At 44.9% G+C, this 21,891-nt stretch overlaps 1 long non-coding RNA gene across 1 annotated transcript in view; it reads left to right on the top strand.

Moving 5' to 3' along the window:
* Positions 1-16,590, top strand: part of LOC122817696 — a 122,752-nt gene extending 106,162 nt beyond the window's left edge. The window contains exon 2 of the long non-coding RNA XR_006367318.1: positions 15,547-16,590. This is a non-coding gene — a long non-coding RNA (uncharacterized LOC122817696). The remainder of the gene's footprint in view (positions 1-15,546) is intronic.
* Positions 16,591-21,891: the final 5,301 nt, after the last annotated feature.

Raw genomic sequence — 21,891 nt, forward strand, 5'->3', positions numbered from 1 at the left:
GGGGGGATGCCCAGACATCTAGTTGCTTAACTGCCAACTACAGATATTTTGCACACTGACTTATCACAAGCAAGCATGGAAAGTGGATGCTCATTCAGCTGGAAAACCTTTACAGTATACGCCTTTCCTCCACTGCCTCTACTCCCCAAGGTACTCCTAAAGCTCAGACAAGAGAAGCCAAAAATATCGATTGCCCCAGATTGGCCTTGCCAACACTGGTACCCAATCCTAAAGAGCTAATCTCCAGGCCCAGCCTGGACATTGCCTCAAATTCCTCACTTACTGACCCAACAGTATAATCTGATCCTGTACAGCCAATTCAGAACCCTAAATCTGGCATTATCGCAGATAATGTCACCATTCGCAACATACCACTCTGAAGCAGCTATGGATGCTATATTGGAGGCCAGGAGGCCCAGCACCAGAAAATCTTATGCAGAAAAATGGAAGAGATTCTGTGTTTGGAACCAGGCACAAGGAATTCACACTTGTACCAAATATTCCTCCGTTTTTACAGTACTTAACTGAGATGCTGGACAAAGGCCTATCCTTTTCATCAATTAAGATCCATGCCTCTGGCATTTCAGCTCATTACAATACAGACCCACCTATTTTTTTCACATCCACTGCTAAGGCAATACCTCAGATGGGCCAAAAACATACGACCTCAAAGGAGAGCGCAAATGCCTGCATAGGACCTCTTATGTCTTGGAAAAACTCACTGCCTCCTTTTGAGCCAGCTGTGCAGCTGACAGGAAAACAGTTCTGCTCCTAGCAATAACCTCCAAGAATAGTCTGTTACAGGCACTAATGGCTGTGGAACCTTTTATAAATTTCCATCCAGACAGGGTTTCTGAGGACAAACCCAACATTTATGCCTAAGGTAGTGTCCAGTGTGGCAGTGAACAAAACCATTCATTTGCCTACCTTTTAACCAAACCCACAGAATAAGGGGGAGAGATTTCTGCATTCTTTGGACATACACAGCTACGCTTCTACTTGGACAGAACTAAGTCTTTCAGAAAGACTGAGCCACTCTTAGTGGCATGCTGCAGGATCACAAGGATAGGCCATCTCAAAGCAGACTATCAAAATGAATAGGCCACTGCATTAATTTCTGCTATTCACAACCTGGCAAGTCAGTGCCTAAGGGCATTGGGCCACATTCAACCAGAGCAGCAGCCACTTCAGCAGCCTTCCTCAGGAGTACCATTTTAGAGGCTGCAACTTCAATGCACACTTTTACAAAGCACTACCTCTTAACTCTTTAATCCAGAGCAGGCTTTGCCACTGCAGTTCTGCGGGGCCTCATAGTCCCTCCTAATTTTTAGACCCAGACACCCAACCTCAGCTTTGGGACTCAACCCAAGTGTAATGACTGCTACAGTGAAACACTAACATAGTATAGTGGTCTACCTACCATAAATGTAGATGTTAATGTATTCACTGTTGCAATCCAGGTTACCCACCCACCATCCCCCTTTCATTGCTGGGACTTCTGTCCTTCTCTATTCTGCACAACCTATGTGGTGTATTTGCCTGTAGATTTATTGGCATAAGGTTTTGGCCTACCCTTTTGGGGGCACCTTTAGATTTATTGGCATAAGTTTTTAGCATACCCTTTTGGGGGCACCTGACATTTGGGGCAAGAAAAACTGAAGAAAATGGCGGCTGCATCTTTTATACCCCTGGCGCACTGCCATCAGGGAAGAGGCGACAGCAGCCGATGCCAGAGTAAGACGGGTTTTCCTGCTGGCAAGCTACCCGCAGTCTGCCTGAATTCTAAAGTGTAATGTCTGCAACAGTGAATACACACCTACATTTATGGTAGGTACACAACTGTACTTTTTCTTTTATCCTCCAGCTCAGTAACAGGTCTTGCTGTTTATGAATTAAGTTTTGCCACACTGTTTGATGGCATACAGCACTTTTTAATTTGGCTAGCTAAACTGGCCTGTAAACTGACTTGCAAAAGTTCTTGCCTCTGCTCTAGTGAATTGTAGATGTTCTTCATCTCACATTGCTGCAATCCTTGCATATGGGTAGTCCGCTGTCCTCGGTCGGCCCGAATACCAAAGTATTAGGCTGACGTCTGTCAAGGGCGCTCGGATCTGACATAGCGTCAGGGTATAAAAGCGCATGACCGACGTCATATCCTCAGTCTTTTTTGCCGCATGGTCCGATGCAGAAGCAGCGTTGCAAGTGCTGTTCATGCGTTCTGAAATTTTATTCTGAGTTTCAGACCCGAAACCAAGTTGGCTAAGTACCCCGTTGGGAATATTTTGTTTTTCTTGCCTCAGTTAATTCCGGATGTCAGAAAAAGTGAATAATTGTATTTCTTGTGGGAAACAGATACCGCATAGGGATTATCACTCTTTGCATTCCTTGTTTGGGACCGGACCACGACGTAGTCGGGTGTCTGTTTTGTGCTAGGTTTAATAAGCGCACTATAAAAAGGTTAGATTGTGCTACGTTAGTCTTTGGTAAGCGGTGTAATTATAATATGCTGTCGGATCCTCCGACGCCCGCTTCCACGAAGAAGCGCAAAGACAAATCCTTGAAACCTAGACAGGTTGATTCGTCCGTTTCGGACGCCGGTCCTGCAGAAGCTCCAGTGGAGCAGGTGGATCCGGCTGAAGTTTCTGTTGAGTCTCAGGGGGAAACTTTGAATGTTATGTGATCCTATCTCGCCTACATTCTGAATGATGGGTTCGGAGCCGATCCCTCGGCTCCGACTCGGCACGCTTATGCCAAAGAGCGAAGTCTCTTATTGGCTGAGCTTACTATATCCCAGGATGCACCACCACCAGTCCCCCAGATCTCGTTTGCCGCTTCCCTGCAAAGACGTGGTCTCGAGCTGGCTGGGCTGAGTAGCTTTATTAACTACTTTTTCTGTCAGTTTTTGCTCTTTATATCTCAAAAGCCGTTTTAACGGCTATTGCTGCCTTTGTGTAATGTTTGAGTAGTGAAATTTGTTGTGTGTGATTGGGTTGAGTTTGTTTCGCCCCTTACAATCCAGGGCCTTTTCGGTCAACCTTTATAACTGAAGCTTTTAGTGGTTTAAAGTTCCCGGTTATTACAGCTAAGGTTGTGTTTTACACTATTACTGTAAGCCTTGGGTTTTTTTGTCACAAGCGAATCTACAGTTGTTAAATTTCCTGTCAGAAATTGTTTAACATCATGTCTCAAACCCCTAGGCCTTCAGGCTTTAAGAAATGTTCTAAATGTGCTTTTAAGATGTCTGTTACTGATGACCATCTACTTTGTGTATATTGTTTAGGGGCAAAGCACTTGCAGGAGTCATGCAGCGTATGTCACGCTTTTTCCTCAAGGGTCCTCCAGGAGAGGAAAAATAAATTGATTCTCAAAGGGTTAATTAAACCCTCTTTGAAGAAGCCTTGTCTTCCTCTCCGGCTCCTGCCAAAGAAAGGCTTCGGTTCCGACCAGTCCGTCGGATCCGACTGCCAAGAGACCTAGGCAGGCCTCTCCTTCGGCTCCAAAGACTTGGGCCGAGGTCGACGGTCTGCCTCGATGCCTCCAGTATCGACTCCTCGGGCCGGAGCCGATGGCTGGGGCATCGAGGCGGGTCACCTTGCCGGCTCCACTGCTCGGAGCCGACAAAGGGTCGCCAGCTCAGACACTTCCTCCTCGGCGCGAAGTCTACCTCGGCACCGATGGAATCTGGTGTGTTTCCTCGGCCGATTCTCAGAGTCGCCTCGGGCAGTCCCCTAGTCCCTTGGGGCCGAGGAGAGGTCTTCTCGAACCCGTTCTGTTTCCTCGGTCTTCTTGAGAATGTCGGATTCTGATATAGACAGGGTGCTCCAAAGACTGTTCCAGTCCCCAGTCTTCCAAAATTTGTTTGGTTCCGACCCAGTTGGCTTCGGAGCCGATGACCATGACCCACCCATTGCCATTCCTCCTCCGACTGCTTCCGGCTCCGGAGCAGGTGCTCTTGGAGCGGTGGAGATCTCAGGGTCGGCTCCGACCCTTACTCCAACCCGGGCCTCGGGTCCGAGTTTGGTACGGACTTCTTCGGCTGGACCCGAGGTGATGTTTGGGACCTATGCTTTCGGTTCGAGCCTCCCTCGGTGCTTGGCTAGGGACTTCCGTCTACCATCATGGCTCGGAGACCGGACACTCCCAGGATTCTGGGGTCCGGCTTTCAGGGCCATGAGGAGTGCCTTGGCCAAATCCTCTTCGCCATCTCTCCGGTTTTACCAGCACCTTCCCTGGGCGTGGAGACTGGGTCTTTGGCAGTTCCCCTGTCCGTAGCCAGCGGAGCCCGAGGCCTGAGGTTACCCCAGTGGGGTTCCCTCCTCCTGAGGGTTCTTCGGAGTTGTCTTCAGAGGAACCCCAAGGAAGAGATCGTGCAAGAGGAAGCACGTGGACTCCCAGTCTATTACATCGGACACTGATATGGATGATGCGGAGGGTCCCCTAAGTCGTCCTCGGATGATGTCTCTTTGCAGACATCTTAGAGATTCTCAAACAACGAGGCGGCTGGATGTCCAAACCCCCTCTGCGGACCGAATCAGTGCTCCTCAAGGCCTTTGGGGCTCAGCCCTCCGCCTCCTGGGTGTCTCCGCCTCGAGCTTCTGGATTTAGTTTGTCGAAGGGCGTGGGAACATCCGGATACCGTGGAACCAGTACCTTCTCGTCCAAACAAATTCTTATCTGCTCCCCCCGAGAAGGAGTTCCTTACTAAAGGCGTGGCTGTAGATGCCATGGTGGTGGCATCTGCTACACAACAGGACGTGGCAGAGGCTTCAACGTCCATCCATCCTCCTAATAAGGAGTCTAGGAGTATGGATAGTGCGAAGCGCACCCTGACTTCAGCGCCCTTTACCTTAAGGTCTCTGAATTATTTGGCACATTTTACCAGGCTTCAGAGGGATCTGGTCAAGGAGTTGTCAGATTCCCTCTCTGGTAACCTACCTGAGCAGCTAGCCCAGTCCGTTAGCTCTCAGTTGGCTATCCTTACGTCAATTGCTAACTCGTCCATGAGGCTCATTTCCTATGCGGCCGGAAGGGCGGTAGAGCGGCAGGCACAGGCGTGGCTCTCGTAGACAAGCCTGGCTCTGCTTGTGTCAGTTGGAGGCCTTCAAGTCTTCCTTCGACGCTCCCTTTGATGGGTCCTCATTGTTTGGACCCAAGGTGAAAGACACCCTTACCGCTGTGAGCAAGAGGAAACGTTATCTGCCGTAGGGGCCTGTTATTCCACTCCCTTCGGCCTTACCCCAAGGCCAAAGGAGGGGGAAAATGTGGTTCAAAATCTCGCAAGTTTTTCTCCCAACAGCAGGAAGATTCCCGTCCAGAGGCAGAGGGCGGGAAATTTTTCAGGGAGACGCCGTCCCAGAGGCGGCAGAGGGCCCCGCAATTCTGGAGACCGCGAGTCCTTTGTGGCTCTTCAGCCTCCCACGACATGAGGGATTGCCCGGCTGTGCTGCTCGAGCCAGTCGGGTGTCGCTTTGCCAAGCACCTAAAAGCCTGGGAGTCAATCACTCAGGACAGATGGGTGCTTGGATAATTGCCGGAGGTTACACCATCCCATTCAAATACTCACCCCTCCGTCCAAGAGAATCCCGGACCCACCACCCAGTCAAAGGGAAATAGCAGCCGCAGAAGCTTTAAAGCTGCTAGAAAAGGAGTCATCCAACCGGTCCCCACAGACCAAATCGGATCAGGAAATTACTCCAGGTTCTTTTAGTGCCAAAAGACAGGGGAGCTGCGACCAATATTGGGTCTGAGCAGACTGAACCGATCCGTAACGAAATCCAAATTCAATGGTCACGTTGCAATCCATTCTCCCGTTGTTGAAGGATGTTTGGATGTGCTCCATAGACCTCAAGGCCTATTATCACATACCGATACATCAGGCGTCCAGAAGCTATCTGCGCTCCAGCCTGCGAGGCAGTCATTAGCATTTTTGTGCTCTGCGCTTTCCTCTCACCACACGCCCCAGGGTGTTCACCAAGTGTTTGGCAGTAGTGACGGCTCACCTGAGGAGTCTTGGATTCCAAGTGTTTCCCTATCTCGACGACTGGCTCCTGACTGCCTCCACCAGCCATCTACTTATGGACAACCTCAAAGCCACCATCTGCCTTGGTGTTTCCCTAGGGATTACATTCAATTGGTCAAAGTCTGTCTTTCTGCCCTCTCAGCATAAAGTTTATAGGAGCAGAGATAGACTCAAGATTGATGCGTCTTTCTTCCTGCCGAAAGGATCCGAACTTTACAGGGCCAAGTTCAAGCTCTGATCTCGAGATCCAAAGCCCCAGCCAGGATGGTCCTACAGGTTCTAGGCTCAATGTCTGCCACGGTACTTTTAGTTCCTCTAGCAAGGTTACACATGAGGATTCTTCAGTGGCTCTTGTCAACTCAATGGTCCTTTCAAGATCTTCCCTCAATCATCACATCATGATTACGGAAATATGCAAAGGGACCTTCGCTGGTGGCTTCAGACATCCAACTTGGACCAGGGAAAACCCTTTGTTCCCCCCCCTCCAGTGGTTACCCTGACGACAGATGCCTCCCAGATAGGGTGGGGGGGGCATTGTCTGGGCAGGCTAGTTCAGGGCTCCTGGCTTCCGGACGAAGCTCTTCTCCACATCAACGTGCTGGAGATGAGGGCTGTACTTCTATCCCTACAGGCTTTACACAAGTTTCTTCCTCAGGGCTTCATCGCCATCCACACAGACAACATGTCGGTGGTTTGGTATCTGAACAAACTAGGAGGGACCAGATCGTATCCCCTTTGCAGAGAGGCCATGAGTGTGGGAATGGGCTGTAGCTACCAACCGCTTCTTGGTAGCGACCCACATCCCGGGAAAGTCAAATGTATTGGCGGACAAATTAAGCAGGACAATTCTCTCTCCTCACGAATGGTCTCTAAACCGCACAGTAGCAGCCCAGGTTTTCAAGAGATGGGGGATGCCGTGCTGCGACCTATTTGCGACTCCACAAAACACCAAGTGCCAAAGGTTCTTCTCCTTGATTCCACATCAGGAAGTACCAGCCATGGATGCTCTAGCACAACCTTGGCCAACAGGGTTACTTTATGCTTTTCCTCCAATTCCACTCCTTCCCAAAGTTATTCAAAAGCTTCTCAGCTAGGGTCTTCAATGATTCTGATTGCCCCATACTGGCCTCGTCAGATATGGTTTCCTTACCTGAAAAAGCATGCAGTGGACGATCCGTGGACCTTAGACCTGATCCCGGATTTGCTAATCCATCAGTCGGGACATTGGCATCAGTCCCTTCAATCTCTGAAATTGACAGCTTGGCTCCTCCACTTCCAACCTTAGTTAGAAGTCACACACTAGACCGGAAGTTGTTCACATTTTATCTTCGCCCACAAACCCACCACTAACAAATTGTACCTCAGTAAGTGGAAGAGGTTTGCTATCTGGGCTCAACTCAAGGGCTTAGACCCTATCACTGCTCCTGTCCCAGAGGTTTTGAAATTCTTAACATCCCTGTTTAATCAGGGATCTTCTGTCTCAACTATTAAAGTTCAACTAGCTGCTATCTCTAAATTCCATGAATCCACGGATCCTCCTTTGATGAGCAGCAGACTATGCAAAACATTCATTAAAGGTGCGAGTCTGTTAAGACCACCAGTTTTTCATCCTGCACCTCCGTGGGATCTTGATTTGGTGCTTGGCATTAACATCTCCCCTTTTGAACCGCTGCTACATGAATTAAAATATCTGTCTTGGAAAACGCATTCTTAGTGGCTATTACTTGCAAGAAGAGTCTCAGAGCTTCAAGCCCTGTCTATTAAACCACCGTATTTGATTTTCCACAAAGATAGAGTATCACTTAGGCCTAATCCATCCTTTGTCCCAAAGGTCTGCTCTAGTTTCTGTCTTCAACAATCTCTAGAACTACCAGTTTTCTTTCCAAAATTCTCTAATGAAGCAGAATACACTCTCCATAAATTGGATGTTCACAGGCAATTACGCTTCTATTTAGACAGGACTCAGCAACTTCGTAAGTCAGACCAGTTGTTTGTGTCCTTCTCAGATAATAAATTGGGCCAAACCATCACAAAAGCTACAATCTCAAAATGGATCAGAGATTGCATAACTCAGGCCTATTCTTCTTCAATAAGCAACTTGCATCATCTATCAAAGCTCATTCTACCAGAGCTATGGCTACTTCTATAGCTTTTCATTCCAAGCTCGCTATATCGAAATTTGTGCTGCGGCTACTTGGTCCAACCACACTTTCATTTCCCACTACAAATTGGATGTGGCATCTAAAGGACGAGCATCATTTGGTTCCACGGTACTCAGGAGTGTTTTCCAGTGAGCCACCCAGGATTCAGGTGCTAGGGACGCTGTCCCATCATTCAGAATGTAGGCGAGATAGGATCACATAACATCTTTTAGTTATGTACTCACCATAACTTCAGATGTTTGGGATCCATCTCGCCACATTCCTGATACCCACCTCCTTCCCCTGCCTTGCAGATCAGAAGAGATTGAACGGTTTTGAGCTCCACTGTTTTTATCTTGTTTCATCTGACGATGTTATATAAGCAGGGTATGCATGTGTGCATGTATGCGGACAAACTAGATCTGGGGGACTGGTGGTGGTGCATCCTGGGATATAGTAAGCTCAGCCAATAAGAGACTTCGCTCTTTGGCATAAAGCGTGCGAAGTCGAGCAAGCATGCGAATGGGATCGGCTCCGAACCCATCATTCAGAATGTAGGCGAGATGGATCCCAAACATCTGAAGTTATGGTGAGTACATAACTAAAAGTTTTGCAGGATGTGGCCTCACAGGAGTCAGGTCAAGCTGAAGGGGCCTCTCGGGTTACTGTTCTCCCTTCTATGCCTAAGGTGGTTAGGCCTTCTGCTACTATTTCTAAGGCTTCTTCTAAGGGCAGGTCTGTTTTGCCTTCCTCTGGTGTCCCTCCAGGTACTTCAGGGTCTGTGCCTAAAAAGCACATGCTTAAAATGGCAGAAGATTTGATCTCTTTAATTAGAGGTTCTATGCCCCCTCCTGATAAGAGGCCCAGGGTGGAGCCAGAGTTGGAAAGTTTGGATCAGGCCTCAGACGACTCAGACTCTTCTGCTGAAGATATTCAAGATTTTCCCCCTTATTCGGATTCTGATGCAGAGGATTCCACTCCTTCTGCTTCTCCAGAGGATTTTTCGTTTTCAGAAACTCTGCATTCCATGAGGGAGCATTTTAAGTGGGAGGGACAGGATTTCTCTGATTCACGAAAGAGGCTTAGGGAATTCTTGTTTTTACCACAGCATAGACCCTTGGCTATACCGCCTGTTTTGGATGTTGTTCAAGATGTTTTCTCGGAGGCTTCCCTTAATCCAGATTCTTTGCCTCCTGCGCCAGTTAAACTGGACAGATATTACAGGGTGCCTGAGGCTCATAAATATCTGTATGAGTCCTAGGGCGGACCCAGAAACTATTAGTCAGGGGCCTAAGGGTGTTAGAGCTTCTGTTGTAAAGAATCCGGTTCCTCTAGATAAGGAAGCTAGAGCTTTGGATAGATGGGGTAAGAAGGTGTATACCTCTTCTACTTTAGCAATGAGGGCTTTAAATTGCCAGTTTCATATGTTGAAGTATCAGAATTTCTTCCTTTCTCAGCTAAAATCTAAAGTGGATGCTTTGGCAGAGGGCATAGAGTGTAAAGAATTGCAGGATTTAGTACATGTCTCTGAACAGGTGGGTAAGCATTCTTTGCAGTGTGGTTTTGATGCTGTACAGGCCTCTTCTAGGGTGGCTGCCACTGGATCATTTCTTCGTAGGCACGCCTGGCTTAAGGATCAGAATTTGTCCGAGCATGTTAAAACTAGAATTCTGGATGCCCCTTTACAGTCTGAAGTTTTGTTTGGTCCCCCTGTGGAGTCTGTTTTGAAGAAAATGGAAGACAAGGCTAAGTCTATGCAGACTGTTAAAGATTTTTTGCAGGTGCAACCGCCAAAGTTTAGTAGAAATTGGCCTACTAAGGGGTGGACCTACCCTTCTGATTCTCAGTCTAGGGGTAGATCTAGACGTGGCAGGGGCAGAGCTTCACAGTACATTCAGGCCTAGAACTTGGAGTTCACCTGCACAATCTGCAGGTGAGGGCAGGGGCCAGTCCTTTCGTAAACAGGCCCAATGACCTGCATTTTCAGCTGCCAGATTCTTCTTCCCTGGCAGCTCCTTTGGGAGGAAAATTAGCACTCTTCAAGCAAAACTGGCTTTTAGTCACCCAGGACAAATGGGTATTGGACATTATAAACCGAGGCTACAAGTTCTATTTCCATACATTGCCTCCTTTCAAAGGCATGCCAGACGTTCCTCCTCGGCAAAGGATAGCGGCTCACATGCAGATTTCTTTACTTCAAATAGGAGCTATACAGCCAGTTCCTCTGTCAGAAGTGGGACTAGGATTTTATTCTCGCCTGTTTCTAGTACCAAAGAAAGGGAACACGTGGAGACCAATTTTGGATTTATCTATCCTCAACACTTATCTGGACATTCCAAAGTTCAAAATGCTGACGTTACAACAGCTTTTACCTCTGTTGGGAAAAGATCACTGGATGGTAACTCTGGATCTCAGAGGCTTATCTTCATGTTCCTATCAGGCCCAGTTGCAGGAGGTACCTGCTGGCTGGAAATTTACATTATCAGTTCTCTGCATTGCCCTTTGGCTTATCTACTGCGCCCAGAGTGTTCACAAAGGTTCTGGCTCCAGTGATGGCCTTTTTCAGGTTAAAAGGAATACAGATTTATCCTTATTTGGACGATTGCCTGATTATTGCACAACACAGGCTAACTTCTGCATCATCTACAGTATGTGATGGTAGTGTTAAGATGCCTAGGGTATTCTGTGAACGAAACTAAGTCCAGTACCCTCTCAGGACATGTGCTTTCTGGGTGTGAGACTGAATACAGCTTCCCAGATGGCCTTTTTGACCCCGGACAAACAAAGAAGCCTTTCTCTATTTCCATCAAATGTCTCTACAGTCCAGGCTGACTGCAAAGACAGTCCTTCAAGCCTTGGGGTTCATGGCATCTTGTATTCTGGTGCTTCCCAATGCCAAACTGCATATGAGGAAGCTTCAATGGTATCTCAAAAATGTATGGACACAACACTGCCAAGATCTAGACACTGTCATTCAGATAATACCTTGCATTCAGAAAGAATTTTTGTGGTGGGCTCAGGAATGTCACCTAAACAAGGGACTCTCTGACCCGACCAGAGGAGAGTCAGATTCTAACGACAGATGCCTCTGACAAGGCTTTGGGAGCACACCTCAATGGAAAATGGGTGCAAGACAAGTGGCCTGTCAGACTTCAACATTTGCATATCAACTTGAAGGAGATGTTAGCAGTCCAATTTGCATTGATGGCTTTCAAGGATTTACTTCACCCAGGACAGGTGTTGATTCAAACAGACAACACTACTGTCATGTGGTACATCAACAAGCAAGGGGGAACCCATTCGTACCCTCTTTGCAGGCAAGCGATGATTCTGTGGGAGACTGCTCTCAGTTTACACCTCAATCTTCAGGCAAGGTTTCTACCAGGAGCACAGAACTCCTTAGCGGGTGTGTTGAGCAGACAAATTGTGGATCCTCACGAGTGGAAACTGGATCCTCATGTGTTTCAAAAGTTGGGGGACTCCAGACATAGATCTGTTCGCTTCTCCACTAAATTACCAGTTGCCAAAGTTTTGCACAAAAATGTTTCCACCCACAGCTTGGAAGGTGGATGCTCTATCATTCAGTTGGAGCAATCTTCATGTCTATGCCTTTCCACCTCTGCCTCTCATTCCCAAGGTACTCCTGAAGGCCAGAATAGACAAGCCATCCATGATTCTGATAGCGCCGGATTGGCCTCGACAGCACTGGTACCCACTACTGAGGAGTTTGGTACGGGAGCCTCCATGGCCTCTGCCTTTGATTCCGCATCTTTTGTCTCAGGAGGGCAATCACTTCCTCAATGTCAAGATTCAGTCTCTGCATCTCACAGCCTGGCATATTCTGTTTTAGACCCTGGAGGGTCTCAGCTTCCACAACAAGTTTTGAATGTTATTTTGGAGGCCAGAAGGCCTAGTACAAGGAAAGTTTACGCTGATAAATGGAGATTTTTTCTTTGGAGCAAAGTGAAGGACTTTGATGTTTCCAAGCCTGATTTAAGTGTTTCTCTTCAATATCTTACTGAGTTATTGGACAAGGGTTTGTCTTTCTCCTCGATAAAGGTTCATGCTGCAGCCATTTCTGCTCACTATGACTGTGACCCTCCTTTATTTTCCCATCCTTTGTTTAAACAATTTCTTAGAGGGGCAAAGAACATAAGACCCCCACGTAGAGCTCCTACTCCTGCTTGGGATCTCAATTTTGTGTTGGAAAAGCTTACTCTACAACCTTTTGAGCCTGCAGCTACTGCCGAGTTAAAGTATTTATCATGGAAGACTGCTTTTTTGTTGGCCATTACCTCTGCAAGAAGGGTTTCTGAATTACAGGCCCTTATGGCAGTGGAACCTTTCCTGATTTTTCATAAGGATAGGGTATCTTTGCGTACTAATCCTTCCTTTATGCCTAAAGTGGTTTCTAGTGTGGCCTTGAACCAAACTATTCATTTGCCTACTTTTTATGCAAACCCTCAAAATAAAGGGGAGAAGATTTTGCATACTTTGGATATTCACAGGCAGTTACGTTATTTGAGCAGAACCAAGGGGTTCAGGCAGTCTCAGCAGTTTGTTTCTTTTGCTTTGGGTTCTCAGGGAAAACCTGTTTCAAAACAAACTATTTCTAAATGGATTGGGTTTTGTATTTCTGTTCCCATCATGGTAAGGAGATTCCGGCTGGAATCAGACCTCATTCCACTAGAGCTGCTGCCATTTCTACTGCCTTTCTAAGGGGAGTAGCTACAAAAGATATTTTGGAAGCAGCCACTTGGAGTTCAGTACATACTTTTTCCAAGCATTACCACCTTCCTCTTTATTCTAAGTCTAGGGCTGGATTTGCCACTGCAATATTACAGGGCATTTTAGCAGCCCCTAATGCTTTATGATTTTGCCATCCTCCCTTTACCTCTGCTTTGGGATTCTACCCATATGTAAGGACTGCAGCAATGTGAGATGAAGAACATAGTACAGTTTTGTACCTACCATAAATGTAGATGTTCGAAGATCCACATTGCTGCAGTCCAATTTACCCTCCCTCCTTCCCCTCTGTAGTTTGGCATGGTTATATGGTTTGGGTGATGGTTGTTGGGCATGTTTTTGGGAGGTATCCTGTTTTTGGGCTGTGGCCTTTCTTTTTAGGGCCTTCTGACATCTGGGGCAAGATAAGACTGAGGATTTGACGTCGGTCATGCACTTTTATACCCTGACGCTATGATGTCAGATCTGAGCACCCTTGACCGACAGCCTAATACTTTGGTATTCGGGCCGACCGAGGACAGCGGACTACCCATATGTAAGGACTGCAGCAATGTGGATCTTTGAACATCTACATTTATGGTAGGTACAAAACTGTACTTTTGTACTTAGTTTTGAACAGTTCATAGTATTGAAATGGATTCTCTATCTTTATCCAAGTATGAAGTTTAATCACAGTAAATTACATTTCATTCTCTTGACATGAGCTTTGAACATGTGGCTTCACTGACTATTTATGCTGCACTTTTCTCATTGACTCCACACTTTGTATTGTCTGTCAGCTTTAAATATTGTCAGCTTTAAATATTTTAATATTTGTAAGTCCGCATTGTCAATACTTTTGACTTGTGGCAAATATTACATTTGCCAAGTCTGGAACTTATTGTATGAAATTAACTTGTCACTTCTGGCATATCAGTGGTGAAGACTTGCGCCAATTTTTAAATCTAACCGCCTGAAATGCTTATTGGCCATGAAAGTGAATTGAAATTTCAATCACTTTGCTTCTCTGGTGCGGCTTGAGAAAATGAATTGCATGCCTGCACTTAGATTGTGGCATCTGAACTAGAATCTGTCCTTTGTACAAAATTTGTGCTGCTGTAAACTGTCTACATTCTTAAAAGTAGCTATGTACTATGCATTTTGTGGCATTTTTCTCAAACAATGCTATTACTGAAATGTAAAGCAATTAACTTGGGCATGTCTGTATGTAGTACAGTGCTGTTAACATTTGCAGCTATTCACTGCTGCAACTTTTGACCCTTCAAATCCTGACTGCATAACTGCACTCTTCAGTAGAGGTGGTCTGGTTGTAACTGAAATATGTCTGTTAATCTGATCATTCCATACATGAAATTGTCTGTTAATCAGATCGTTCCATATAGTCCTGTAAATTGAAGTTGTCATTTCTCTAATGACCATTTACCACACTCTGAAAATCCATTTATATAGAACCAGTAATATTGACTAGCTTTGGTCTGCATGCCTTCGTTTAGCCCTGAAGTCTGTCACTGGTGTATACCTTGTCAAACTGAATCTGCTTTCTGATCCCACTTTTCTGTCAGTGTAATTTTCACTGGCTTCGGAAACTAGAATGCATTTCATTAACTTGAGGTGTAACTCTGCTCTGTTTTACTGATGTTTGCATGTCACAACACTGGCTGAGCTTGTCAGGCTCATCTGTTATCTGCAGTATAGTGGCACAACTTTGCATTTTGAATTGCATGCACTGTAGCATTTACACTGATTTTGAAGACTTAATTTGCATAGCATTTAAGCCTGATTCCATATTGATGGAATCGGTTTACAGAAACTGTACATTAATCTTCCTACTGCAAATCGTGTGTTGCCTCGCTTTAGTTTGCATCTGTGTTTAATCATTTTGCATCTAGAAAGATTAAACGTTCCTGAAAATAACATTCTGGAACACATTTTAGACTACCCAATTTATAACTTTAAACTGCACACTTACTGGTGCCTTTACTTGAGAAGTAGTTTGACATGGCTAAAATTTACATTTTACTGTTGTATTTAGACTTTTTTTGAGATTTACTGTGGTTCGGCTGGAAAATGCATTGTAATTTTAAAGGCGGTTAAGGAAAGTTGAGGGTGTTTAGCTTGGGTGTCTCTACTTTGAACTCCTTGTAAAAGATTTTCTTGGTTCTGTGACGTCACAGTGGAAACTTGAAGGTCTGTCATCTGCTGTGTTTCAAGTGTTGCTGTTGGTACCACCAAGTACTAACCAAGCAGAGAAGAGATTTAAATTTGGTACTGTTTTGAACAGAGCATGCTGAGGATAACTGAACAAGTAATTTCCACTTAGATCCCAAAGACATGCTGCAGGTGGATTGGACACCCTGAATTGGCCCTAGGTGTGTGTGTGCCTTCTGTGGAAAGTTGGGTGCCGGGCTGGCAACTTGACACTGCAATAACTCCACTGCCAATCATAAGCGGACAAAGTGATCTGCTGTGGCGACCCCTAACTGGGAAAAGCCGAAAAGTAAAAGGACAAGTCTAAGCTTTTGCACTGTTAGATGTTTGCTCTGTGCTCTTGGGGGGGGGGGGGGGATGACAGTAAGATGGCCTTGACTATAGTCTTGCATCTTTACGGACATATGCTAACAGTCTCTACTTCTTTTATAGCCTCGCCACGTGGAGAGAAGAGAAAGAGGGACTTGGATGAAGAGGAGGATGAGTAATGACTCTTGTAAACTGCTGTGGCTACCTTTAAGCTGGTAGAGTGCACGTGTAGTCTTCTCCTGACCCAGACTGGGTGCACAAGATATTAAATGCATGTTGCCAGTACAGGAAATGTACATCCATTGTATTAAACTAGAACTGGACTTGATGCATTTACTCTACTACACAGACGTAGACTGCAAAACCATTTTGAAGAAACTTGACCATGTGGCATTCCAAAGAAAGTTTAATACAGCCTGGCATCTTCTGGACTAATTCTTGGCTTTCATGTTTCGGCAAATGATTTGTGGTTTGGTATGGTGATAGTGTTCCCTGTGGTATAGGAAAACCTCAACAGCATCCTCCCCAAGAGTGAAGTCTTGAAATGCTAAAGCTCAGGGTCACAGAACCTTTAGATTTAAATGTATATTACGTATTGTACATTACATTTTGTAATGCTCCCTTTTGAGCCAGTGTACATTTGTTCTAACTTCTGATTTTTTTAATCTATTTAAAATGCATTGAGCACTAGGATGTTTATCCAGCCAGCAGTATTTGAGCTTGAGTGTAAATTATGTACATATGTATGGGTATAATGTAAAGCTATGCCATTTTCTGTTTGAAGTACAATTTCTCATGTCTAACAATTTGACTGTGGGGAAAAGTATCAGAATATGGTGTGCAACCATTTTGCAATGCAAGTAGATATTTGTGGGGTGCAGAGTCTAGTATATTCATATAGCAAGTCTTCTGTTATCTAAAATCAACAAGTTTTCTCCTTTCTGTGGGTTGTATGTCTGGAAATGGCGACTGTGCTTGGTGCTGTTGGGCTCTTTTTCTCAGAGAAAATACTTGCCCTTCTGAGTTAGCAAAGTTTTGTTTTGTACAGTACTTTGAGTTTAGAATAAGCATTCAGAGACTTATTTATAAACCACGCTTTTTATATTTGAAAATGGCAGACATTAGAATTTTAGTGCTGTTTTAATAAATTTGAGTGTGTATTCGGTCTTCCAGAGTTGCAATTTAGCAAAATTAAGTTTTGTAGTTACATATGTGCTTTTAAAAACAGCGGTTTCATAAGTTGAGCGTGTAGTTACAGAAATTGTATAAATTTGTGATCACAGATGTGAAGTTTTGTAATAGAGTAGCAACTAAAGCTTGTACACTGAAACTAACACGTGCACAGCATTACTGGATATCTCCTGACAATACCCATCAACTGTTCAGATTTCACATTTTTGGGGGCCTGTTCCCTTGCAATTTGTAGTTTTCTGGCAAAGCCAGTGTCATTTTGCAGCTTCAGTACTCAGACATTTGAGTTTCAGATATTGTATCCTTCAGAAAATGCATGCTGGCACTGCTTTTGTAAGTTAAGAGCAGTAATCTGTACCCATCTTCTAACCCTATCCACACACTGTTTTTGGCTTTGGTATGCTCACCAAATGGCTACATTCAGCACCCCCCCCCCCCCAAAAGAATCACCTGGATTTTGATTCTGGACTTGCAATGCCAGAACATATATACATTACAGTATATTCGTCACTACTCCAGTAAAGGACTCTGATTTTTGAGGGCTAGTTTCACCAAACCTGGGAATTTGTCGACAGTATGATATCCAACTGGACCTTTGGAGGAGAGCACCTCAATCGTACTTGCTTTCTTTACCTCATCCTGGGACTCAAATGGATCAGGGTTTCATAACCTTAGTTATGCAACCATATCTGGAAATCTTTATTTAAATCTTACAGTGAAGTATTTGGGTACCTCTAGTCCTAGAGGTGGGTCACTTAAACCCTCTTGAATCTGATGCAAAGTAAAAGTTATCTTGCTTTACTGCCAGAGGATTGTAGAATGAAGGTCCCTTGAGAGAGTACCGAGGCAAAGTGCTATACAGGACTATAATGGGCCTATTGGAGCCAAAGCCATTTGCTGCTGGTCAGTAATATGAAAGATGCAGTGTATTGCTGGAGCCAAGATGCTGTGTGCTGGCAAGTTTTTGTAAAATCCATTACAAGATCCTTTGGGTAATCTAGCAGTGTTGCGTTAATCAATTTCCATTGACTGAGTAGGATGATTCTTATGGGTAGCTTTGGATGTCTTTCTACCTATGCCTTGAGCTGCCAAGTAATTGCTTAAGTTCTAGAATCCTTGATGGACAAGCTGAGAGCCAATGCAGAAGGGGTCTGATGTGGACCTGAAGCAGAGGCTAATTTTAGACCACCTCTTTTTTGAGGTGGCTAAAATGCATCCTACAGGGCAGCAGCTTGCAGGCTCAGTAAGAGACCTTGGCTAAGGGAGTGGCATCTACCAGGTCATGAGGTTGAGCTCTAATGCTTCTCAATCCTAGGATCTCTGAATCCTTGAACATGAAGGGAAATTGAGAACATAGTTTTATTTAAAACCTTAATCCCGTATTCCCAACCAGGAGGAAAGCAAACCTAAGTGGGCAAAACCCTAGATAACAAAATGGTAAAGCAGGACAGTTCTGGTGCCCTTCAAGGCTTTGACCCACACCAGAGGAACCTGTCTGAGTTGGACCTCTCACCAGAGGAACATGTATGACTTGGACCTCTGTTTTGATGCCCTAAACTAAGCACTTCCCAACCACCCCAAGTGGGGTTGTTTTGTTTTGGTTGCATGATAGGGGTCTGCTGTCTAAAACAAGGTTGCAGGTAAGCATTTGACACAGGAGTACATAGGGCATCTGTATTTCCTTGGGTCCCTGAAAGGTTGGGTACATGTAGATTTATTGTACGCTTGACAAGACTGAAGTTTATTCTAACTTTTAAAGAAGTTTGCTTTACAAATCCTTAAATTGTACTCCCCCAAATCTTCCTTTGTTTTGCATCCATGGTATGTACATCTCCCATTAAGTTATTAATGGTGTGGAAAATGTAAGATACAGATTGCAGGAGCTGCTAAACCTAGGATATTCACAAAATGCTTGGCTTCAGTAGTTGCATTCTGCAGTACCAGTAGCATAGTCAACCTTTATCCGAGCAAGTTTGTGGTTAGTGGACTGAAGTCCTGCAGTTTGCTGTGGCATTTTTTCTCATTTCATTTGATGTCCTTACATCCACCACTGCAGTAATGGGGATTACCTGCCATGAAGCCCACAATCTAGCCAATTTACCAAACCTGACAGTTGCTTTAAGGTACACTGAGCATCACCTACACACCTTGTGTAGCATGAGGCATAAAGGTGATTTAAGTGTGCCATTCTCAAACTACTTTGCAGCCATGAGTCCACCTTTATTAAATTTTTGCAGTTTGGTATTCTGGCGATTACTCCTGTGCTGAAGCCCTCATCTTTGCAGAGAAGTACCCATTTGGGTTTTTTGATTTTGTGTGTGGGTTGATGTCAGCTAGGAAGGGTAAATGCCAGTGTGGGAGACTAGATTCCCCAGAAAGATTGCCACTAAGTCTTACCTGGGAGCTGCTCATTTGTCAGGTGTTTGTAGGCTTTCTTCCCTTTCATTGTCTTGAACCAGCATCTTAAGCTTTTTGCCAACTTCTGCCCCAGAGTCTTCTCTGGTGCAAACAGTAAGATTGGAGTTTTCTACTCTCCAGCCACTGCCATGAGTTTCTCCTGAGGTTTACAAACCTTGGAGACCTGCTTGGTTGTATTGTCAGATTCCTCTGCCATGCCTGGGTTGGAGGCCAATGTGGATTAGACAGGCAGCGTGTCGAAGACTTTCCAGGTGTCCATTTTGCATTCAGGGGATCATGATTTCAGATTCTGGTGGGGTGTCAGCAGTTTCTTTTTAGGGAAGAAGTTCCTACTGCATTTGTGGAATGCTGTACTGCGTCAGTGCATTTTCAGGCTTCTAGGATGTCCCCTTAAAGAAACTGAAAACTAATGTACTCCTAGGGGTCCACAAAACGAGCGGCAATCCTTTACCCAGGTGTTTAATTTAATGCCAAGGCCATCAAGGGATTTCTGTTCCTGCTCCTCTGTCTTCCCCTAAAAGCCCAGAGAATCCATTTCTGAGGAGGAGTTGGATTCTGAAGAATCCCTTTTCAACCTAGATTCTTTAGACTGCAAATCTGGGAAGACTTGTACTCCGATAGTCCTGAGGACATTTCCTTTGAGGTGACACTGATATAATTTAAGTGGGATTGTGGCTTTGCTTCAGATATCCATAAGGGGTACCACGAGCTACCTGTGGTCATTCCTCCTGTCTTTACTGTTTCTTCCCAGTGCCTCTAAAGCACTGGATTCTCTGCCCTATGCTCCCAAGAAGTCTGATAGGTTTTATAGGGTGCCTGTGGATTTTTTTGTTTAAATATCCTCTGGTGACTGCAGCCTCTAAGCCATCCCAATTGCTTCCTTTATCCAAGTTACTACCTTCTGATAAGGACAGTAGAACCACAGGCTGGGTAAGTAGGTGTATATACTTGTGCTGCTCTAGCTTTTAGGGCCATTATGACCATATCCCTAGGTATGGCTTTCTTAGGCTGCTTGGCTTTCTGATCTTCCAAAGTAAATCTTTTGCTGTTTTAGGGACTTCCTGTCAAGTAGTTGGTCATTTTATCAAATGTTATGATACAGGTGCCCCCTTCTAGGGCTTGTTGCCTTTGGTTCAGTCCTGAGGGGGTATTCTTGGCTTTGGCTTCAACCTTTGCCCAATTATAAGCTAAATTAATGGATGCTCCTCCCTATAATCTTTTGATTGGGATGTGGCTGCTGGTTTGTCTCTTCAGGAAAAGGGGAAGGTTTTATAGAAGCTTTAAACAAGTCTGTTTCTCTTGTGCCTGCATTTCAGCAAAACTACCCTTCTAAGCCACCTGTTCGTAGGCAGTAAAAAGGGTGTTAAATGGGTAACTTCTAAGGCCACTCAGACTGCAGGGGTTCTAAAGATGTCATTTCCTGAAACTAGATGCTGTCTGACCTGTTCCCAGCCACATTAATTTCTTTTCCTATTCCTGTTTTGCTCTGGTATGGGATCTGGCCATCAAGTATCCAACTTTTCAGGCAGTTTATTTTCCTTCAGATAATCCCAAGTCCTGTAGTATGGAAGGGTAATGCCCTATCCTTTTCTTGGAAGGGGATTATTTATGCATTCCCTCCCCTTACTCTGAATCCTGTTGGATTCAACAGGATGCTCCCAGCCTCTTGGTGACTCCCTTTTGGCTGCAACAACACTTGGCTCCTCTACTTCTGCATCTAGCCAAGGGCAAGCTTCATAAGTTTGCTTCCCAGGGTGGATCTCTTCACACAAGACAATGGGATGTCTTCCACACCTGTCCACTCTTCAGCTGACACATGGTGATGGATTTTGATCCCTCTGACACCTTTTTCTGAGGACATGCAGGAGGCTAGGCAATCCTACTCTAAATGGAAGAGGCTTTCTATTATGTTTTTCTCGTAACCTGGACTCTGTGGATGTTATGTTGGTTTTCGTTTGAGTTGCTCAATGAGTGGGCCTATTCTGTTAAGGCCCACTTAGCTCTTTCTGCTCATCTGCCTTTTAACTCCCCCATTGCCTTCTAAATTTGAAGCAAAGCAGTTTTTTAAAGGCATCCTTAAAATTAGCCCCCCCCCCCCAAATGAAGCCTGTTTCTCCTCTCTGGGATCTTAATTTAATTCTGGAAAAAGACTGACTCCTTTTCTGTCTGTTTCAAGCTCCTTAACATTGTTTTTGGAAGCAATTTCTTTTAGCTCTTCTGCCAGTGTGTTGCAAGCCCTTGTGGCTAGTCTCCTTTTTGGTATTTTGAGTACAGAATGTCCTTAATACTTTCATGCCCTATGTGGTTAGTTGTGTCAGTCTAGTAATTTGCCTAATTTTTTCCTTGTCGGCAATCTTGCCAGTGAGGGTGCTGCATAGATGGCTTATTTTATTTGTCCAAGGCCATCATACCAGTTTTATTTGTCTGTTTCCAAGTAAACTTTCTACTTTGATTTCAGTCTCTGTTATTTTTCATGGTGAGAACCTTCAGTTTACTAGAGCTGTCAGCTTCTGGTGCTTTTTTCAAGGGCTTGGACACTGAAGCTGCTACCTGGACTCCTGCGCAATAGTATACCAAACATTACCATTTGGGTGTTATCTTCAGAGCTAAACCTGGATAGGATCATCTTAATGACGAATGGGGTGTCCATCCTCTGAACAGACTGCAGTTATAACAAGCTTGCACCAGCCAAAAAACTCTAGCTTAGCTTACTCATCGTGCCCTTCTATCTCATTAGACCTTGTTTGTATGTAGTGTTAATTTGTCAGGCCAGCTCTCCAGCTAAGTGGTTCAGATTTTGTTTCAATATTTCTTCTACCTTTGGGACTCTTCTATTAGATATTTCACTGTCTTCTGTTT

Source organism: Protopterus annectens, chromosome 13.part0, assembly GCF_019279795.1.
Source record: "Protopterus annectens isolate FY-2018-M chromosome 13.part0, PAN1.0, whole genome shotgun sequence".
NCBI classification, from domain to species: domain Eukaryota; kingdom Metazoa; phylum Chordata; order Ceratodontiformes; family Protopteridae; genus Protopterus; species Protopterus annectens.